This window comes from Rhinopithecus roxellana, chromosome 3 (genome assembly GCF_007565055.1).
Source record: "Rhinopithecus roxellana isolate Shanxi Qingling chromosome 3, ASM756505v1, whole genome shotgun sequence".
Classification (NCBI taxonomy): domain Eukaryota; kingdom Metazoa; phylum Chordata; class Mammalia; order Primates; family Cercopithecidae; genus Rhinopithecus; species Rhinopithecus roxellana.
The window spans coordinates 160,274,632-160,282,335 of record NC_044551.1 but is presented as its reverse complement, the minus strand read 5'-3'; the positions used below and the strand labels follow the sequence as shown (position 1 = coordinate 160,282,335).

Here is a 7,704-nt window from a genome sequence, read left to right as displayed (position 1 = left end):
GAATCAGACAGGTACACTCACTGTTCAGCAATATTCTATCTTCTGCAACCTCTGCTGCTGATACCCAGGCAAACAGGGTCTGGAGTGGACCTCAGGCAATCTCCAACAGACCTATAGCTGAGGGTCCTGATTATCAGAAGGAAAACTATCAAACAGGAAGGACACCTATACCGAAACCCCATCAGTACGTCACCATCATCAAAGACCAGAGAAAGATAAAACCACAAAGATGGGGAAAAAGCAGGGCAGAAAAGCTGGAAATTCAAAAAATAAGAGCGCATCTCCCCCTGCAAAGGAGCGCAGCCCATCGCCAGCAACGGATCGAAGCTGGTCAGAGAATGAGTTTGATGAGATGAGAGAAGAAGGCTTCAGTCCATCAAACTTCTCAGAGCTAAAGGAGGAATTACGTACCCAACGCAAAGAAACTAAAAATCTTAAAAAAAGAGTGGAAGAATTGACAGCTAGACTAATTAATGCAGAGAAGGTCATAAACGAAATGACAGAGATGAAAACCATGACACGAGAAATATGTGACAAATGCACAAGCTTCAGTAACCAACTCGATCAACTGGAAGAAAGAGTATCAGCGATTGAGGATCAAATGAATGAAATGAAGTGAGAAGAGAAACCAAAAGAAAAAAGAAGAAAAAGAAATGAACAAAGCCTGCAAGAAGTATGGGATTATGTAAAAAGACCAAATCTACGTCTGATTGGTGTGCCTGAAAGTGAGGGAGAAAATGGAACCAAGTTGGAAAACACTCTTCAGGATATCATCCAGGAGAACTTCCCCAACCTAGTAGGGCAGGCCAACATTCAAATTCAGGAAATACAGAGAACGCCACAAAGATACTCATCCAGAAGAGCAACTCCAAGACACATAATTGCCAGATTCACCAAAGTTGAAATGAAGGAAAAAACCTTAAGGGCAGCCAGAGAGAAAGGTCGGGTTACCCACAAAGGGAAGCCCATCAGACTAACAGCAGATCTCTCGGCAGAAGCTCTACAAGACAGAAGAGAGTGGGGGCCAATATTCAACGTTCTTAAAGAAAAGAATTTTAAACCCAGAATTTCATATCCAGCCAAATTAAGTTTCATAAGTGAAGGAGAAATAAAATCCTTTACAGATAAGCAAATGCTTAGAGATTTTGTCACCACCAGGCCTGCCTTACAAGAGACCTTGAAGGAAGCCCTAAACATGGAAAGGAACAACCGGTACCAGCCATTGCAAAAGCATGCCAAAATGTAAAGACCATCGAGGCTAGGAAGAAACTGCATCAACTAACGAGCAAAATAACCAGTTAATATCATAATGGCAGGATCAAGTTCACACATAACAATATTAACCTTAAATGTTAATGGACTAAATGCTCCAATTAAAAGACACAGACTGGCAAACTGGATAAAGAGTCAAGACCTATCAGTCTGCTGTATCCAGGAGACCCATCTCACATGCAGAGACATACATAGGCTCAAAATAAAGGGATGGAGGAAGATCTACCAAGCAAATGGAGAACAAAAAAAAGCAGGGGTAGCAATCCTAGTCTCTGATAAAACAGACTTTAAACCATCAAAGATCACAAGAGACAAAGAAGGCCATTACATAATGGTAAAGGGATCAATTCAACAGGAAGAGCTAACTATCCTAAATATATATGCACCCAATACAGGAGCACCCAGATTCATAAAGCAAGTCCTTAGAGACTTACAAAGAGACTTAGACTCCCGTACAATAATAATGGGAGACTTCAACACTCCACTGTCAACATTAGACAGATCAACGAGACAGAAAGTTAACAAGGATATCCAGGAATTGAACTCAACTCTGCACCAAGCGGACCTAATAGACATCTATAGAACTCTCCACCCCAAATCAACAGAATATACATTCTTCTCAGCACCACATCGTACTTATTCCAAAATCGACCACATAATTGGAAGTAAAGCACTCCTCAGCAAATGTAAAAGAACAGAAATTATAACAAACTGTCTCTCAGACCACAGTGCAATCAAACTAGAACTCAGGACTAAGAAACTCAATCAAAACCGCTCAACTACATGGAAACTGAACAACCTGCTCCTGAATGACTACCGGGTACATAACGAAATGAAAGCAGAAATAAAGATGTTCTTTGAAACCAATGAGAACAAAGATACAACATACCAGAATCTCTGGGACACATTTAAAGCAGTGTGTAGAGGGAAATTTATAGCACTAAATGCCCACAAGAGAAAGCAGGAAAGATCTAAAATTGACACTCTAACATCACAATTAAAAGAACTAGAGAGGCAAGAGCAAACACATTAAAAAGCTAGCAGAAGGCAAGAAATAACTAAGATCAGAGCAGAACTGAAGGAGATAGAGACACAAAAACCGTCCAAAAAATCAAGGAATCCAGGAGTTGGTTTTTTGAAAAGATCAACAAAATTGACAGACCGCTAGAAAGACTAATAAAGAAGAAAAGAGAGAGGAATCAAATAGACGCAATAAAAAATGATGAAGGGGATATCACCACCGACCCCACAGAAATACAAACTACCATCAGAGAATATTATAAACACCTCTACGCAAATCAACTAGAAAATCTAGAAGAAATGGATAATTTCCTGGACACTTACACTCTCCCAAGACTAAACCAGGAAGAAGTTGAATCCCTGAATAGACCAATAGCAGGCTCTGAAATTGAGGCAACAATTAATAGCCTACCCACCAAAAAAAGTCCAGGACCAGATGGATTCACAGCTGAATTCTACCAGAGGTACAAGGAGGAGCTGGTACCATTCCTTCTGAAACTATTCCAATCAATAGAGAAAGAGGGAATCCTCCCTAACTCATTTTATGAGGCCAACATCATCCTGATATCAAAGCCTGGCAGAGACACAACAAAAAAAGAGAATTTTAGACCAATATCACTGATGAACATCAATGCAAAAATCCTCAATAAAATACTGGCAAACTGGATTCAGCAGCACATCAAAAAGCTTATCCACCATGATCAAGTGGGCTTCATCCCTGGGATGCAAGGCTGGTTCAACATTCGCAAATCAATAAATGTAATCCAGCCTATAAACAGAACCAAAGTCAAGAACCACATGATTATCTCAATAGATGCAGAAAAGGCTTTTGACAAAATTCAACAGCCCTTCATGCTAAAAACACTCAATAAATTCGGTATTGATGGAACGTACCTCAAAATAATAAGAGCTATTTATGACAAACCCACAGCCAATATCATACTGAATGGGCAAAAACTGGAAAAATTCCCTTTGAAAACTGGCACAAGACAGGGATGCCCTCTCTCACCACTCCTATTCAACATAGTGTTGGAAGTTCTGGCTAGGGCAATCAGGCAAGAGAAAGAAATCAAGGGTATTCAGTTAGGAAAAGAAGAAGTTAAATTGTCCCTGTTTGCAGATGACATGATTGTATATTTAGAAAACCCCATCGTCTCAGCCCAAAATCTCCTTAAGCTGATAAGCAACTTCAGCAAAGACTCAGGATACAAAATTAATGTGCAAAAATCACAAGCATTCTTATACATCAGTAACAGACAAGCAGAGAGCCAAATCAGGAATGAACTTCCATTCACAATTGCTTCAAAGAGAATAAAATACCTAGGAATCCAACTTACAAGGGATGTAAAGGACTTCTTCAAGGAGAACTACAAACCACTGCTCAGTGAAATAAAAGAGGACACAAACAAATGGAAGAACATACCATGCTCATGGATAGGAAGAATCAATATCGTGAAAATGGCCATACTGCCCAAGGTTATTTATAGATTCAATGCCATCCCCATCAAGCTACCAAGGAGTTTCTTCACAGAATTGGAAAAAAACTGCTTTAAAGTTCATATGGAACCAAAAAAGAGCCCGCATTGCCAAGACAATCCTAAGTCAAAAGGACAAAGCTGGAGGCATCACGCTACCTAACTTCAAACTATACTACAAGGCTACAGTAACCAAAACAGCATGGTACTGGTACCAAAACAGAGATATAGACCAATGGAACAGAACAGAGTCCTCAGAAATAATACCACACATCTACAGCCATCTGATCTTTGACAAACCTGAGAGAAACAAGAAATGGGGAAAGGATTCCCTATTTAATCAATGGTGCTGGGAGAATTGGCTAGCCATAAGTAGAAAGCTGAAACTGGATCCTTTCCTTACTCCTTATACGAAGATTAATTCAAGATGGATTAGAGACTTAAATGTTAGACCTAATACCATAAAAACCCTAGAAGAAAATCTAGGTAGTACCATTCAGGACATAGGCATGGGCAAGGACTTCATGTCTAAAACACCAAAAGCAATGGCAGCAAAAGCCAAAATTGACAAATGGGATCTAATTAAACTAAAGAGCTTCTGCACAGCAAAAGAAACTACCATCAGAGTGAACAGGCAACCTACAGAATGGGAGAAAATTTTTGCAATCTACTCATCTGACAAAGGGCTAATATCCAGAATCTACAAAGAACTCAAACAAATATACAAGAAAAAAACAAACAACCCCATCAAAAAGTGGGCAAAGAATATGAACAGACATTTCTCAAAAGAAAACATTCATACAGCCAACAGACACATGAAAAAATGCTCATCATCACTCGCCATCAGAGAAATGCAAATCAAAACCACAATGAGATACCATCTCACACCAGTTAGAACGGCAATCATTAAAAAATCAGGAAACAACAGGTGCTGGAGAGGATGTGGAGAAATAGGGACACTTTTACACTGTTGGTGGGATTGTAAACTAGTTCAACCATTATGGAAAACAGTATGGCAATTCCTCAAGGATCTAGAACTAGATGTACCATATGACCCAGCCATCCCACTACTGGGTATATACCCAAAGGATTATAAATTATTCTACTACAAAGACACATGCACCCGTATGTTTATTGCGGCACTATTCACAATAGCAAAGACTTGGAATCAACCCAAATGTCCATCAGTGACAGACTGGATTAAGAAAATGTGGCACATATACACCATGGAATATTATGCAGCCATAAAAAAGGATGAGTTTGCGTCCTTTGTAGGGACATGGATGCAGCTGGAAACCATCATTCTTAGCAAACTATCACAAGAAGAGAAAACCAAACACCGCATGTTCTCACTCATAGGTGGGAACTGAACAATGAGATCACTTGGACTCGGGAAGGGGAACATCACACACTGGGGCCTATCATGGGGAGGGGGGGGGAGGGGGGAGGGATTGCATTGGGGAGTTATACATGATATAAATGATGAATTGATGGGTGCTGACGAGTTGATGGGTGCAGCACACCAACATGGCACAAGTATACATATGTAACAAACCTGCACGTTATGCACGTGTACCCTAGAACTTAAAGTATAATATAAATAAATAAATAAATAAATAAATAAATAAATAAATAAATAAATAAAATATATAAAAGTCCATTGCAAATTTAGTTATTCATCCATAAGCAGTGAGAAAATTTTTATTTAAAAAAAAAAGATACCAGTATGATAGCAACCAAAGATATAAGGTAATGAGGAAAACAGCCTACAAAAGACTTGTAAACCTTTAGGTAGAAAAGTGGAAAAACTATTTAAAGGATACTTATTAAGAGCTAGCAGTGTGCCAGGCATTGTGCTAGGTAGTAGAAATACAAAGGCTGGTAAGACAGCATGTTCCTTCTTTCCAAGGCTACCAACCAGGCTGGCAGGAGACACTGGTGCCCAAGCAGATGATTGCCATACAGTGGGACAAATGCAGTGGAGGTGTGTTTGGATACAGTAACAGGGATGAGTCACATTTGGGAGTGTCAATAAAAGGGCATACAAAGTTGGAAATACTTGTATTGACTCTTGAGGATGAGTAGGAATTTTCCAGGAGAGCAAAAAGGGAGAGGGAGTAAGCAATGCTCACTAAACAGAGGCAGCAGAATGAGGATAAGAAAAGGTGTGAAACACTCCAAGAACCCTATTCTCACAGCCATATGCACTCAACAAGGATGTGCTGAAAATGCCATCAGTTGCCCCACCTCTGAACTCTTGGACTGTCCCATCCTGCGGCCTCCCGTCATCTCTATTAAACTATTTCCTGTCCTTGAAGGTCTAATTCAAATTGCTTTCCCTATTCCTCTACCCCAAAACACTGTGATCTATCTCCCCCCTCTTTTCTGAGGACACTTTTCACCTCTAATTTTAATGGAATGCCAGCTACATTCTTCTGTTTACCAGACAGCATTTCAAATATTTCTATTACTTTTGCAAAACAGCAAGCTAATAATTGAGTGGGCACTCAGCAAATGTGTTTTCAATGGATTATCATTTAAACAGTTCATTTTAAGGGCTTCTATAGAGCTGTTCCTTAGAGCAGATTGTGATCTGAAGGAAATCTGCATTGTTTTTGGTTTTGTTTCATTACGTGACATCACAGTAAACGGCCTTTGTCTAACCCACTGGGAGACCAAAAGACAATACCTGTAAAACTTGGCCTCTGGATAAACTCCATCCTGTGTACTTCAAAACAGCATGGATACTCTCCCCTCTCCCACCTCACTGTGCTCTCTAAACAAAATTCCCAGTGTAGAAATAAAAGCAAGTTATTCTGCTGGTTAAAATGCTAGTTTGCACATCTGCATGTGTGAAACAAAGCAAGCTCATCTGGACATGCACAAAAATCAGTTTTGATATTTACTGTGGCTGTACTCTCTATATATCATTAAAAATTAATAATTTTGTACAATTCCATAACAAACAATGATGTTTTACTCCAGGTTCAGAGAAAGTATGAAGTAGGAGGAAGAGCACTGAGCTTGGAATCCCCAAAACGATACTACCGTGGAACTTGACGAAATCTCCTAAACCTTTTCCTCATCTTCAAGGAGGTGATAATGTCACTTACCCACTATAGCTCATTTGGCTAACCGGACAATCAAATATGCCAGTGGCTATTTGAGTTTAAGAAGTGTAAAGCTCTGTTCCCGTGCCATGTGCTGTCATTATTACTGAGACTAACCAGCAGAAACTGACACAACATTTCCCTTCTCGTGAGCTTGAATCCTTTGACGCTGTTATCTACTTAAGAATTAGCTCTGTGAGGCATGCCCAGAAAGTTCATTGAGAAAATCACTGGTTTTAGACAGCTAAGACTAATCCACGAGTGAAATTTATCATCTTCCTTCAGCATCCTTCAACAACTTCCAAAAGTCTATCTTTTAAAAGATAACCACTGCCTTAAATAAATATAATTGTATTTGTATTGGTTACATTATCTGGTGGCACTGTTTTCAGTGTAACAAATCATCAAAATGCATCCTCTACATATTTCCAGGGTCCAATTAAGTTGAAAGATTATCCAATTAAGTGGAAAGATTATCCAGTAGCTCTTGTTTTCCTCACTACTTAATAGTTATCAAGAATTCCTTCTCAGCGTTACTGCTCTTTTTGAATTTGTCTAGCAGGTTTTCTGCATTTTACAAAAAGAAGAAGAAACCCACCCCCAACACACACACACACACATGCAAAAGAACCCCTCTTCAATCAACACATGTCTGACATAGGCGGAGTCTTTCTTTCAGGGCCTGTTAAATGTTTAGCTTTTGGAGATAGAATCATCCCCCATTATTCTATTATATTCCTCCATCATTCATTTAGACAGTGAAATACTATGCTGCCTTTTAAAATGAGATTGAGGATGTATGTTTACTAAGGTGGAGATTCATTCTA

At 39.3% G+C, this 7,704-nt stretch overlaps 1 pseudogene; it reads left to right on the top strand.

Moving 5' to 3' along the window:
• The first annotated feature begins 7,405 nt into the window (after positions 1–7,405).
• On the top strand, positions 7,406–7,475 carry LOC115896668 (annotated as a pseudogene).
• Positions 7,476–7,704: the final 229 nt, after the last annotated feature.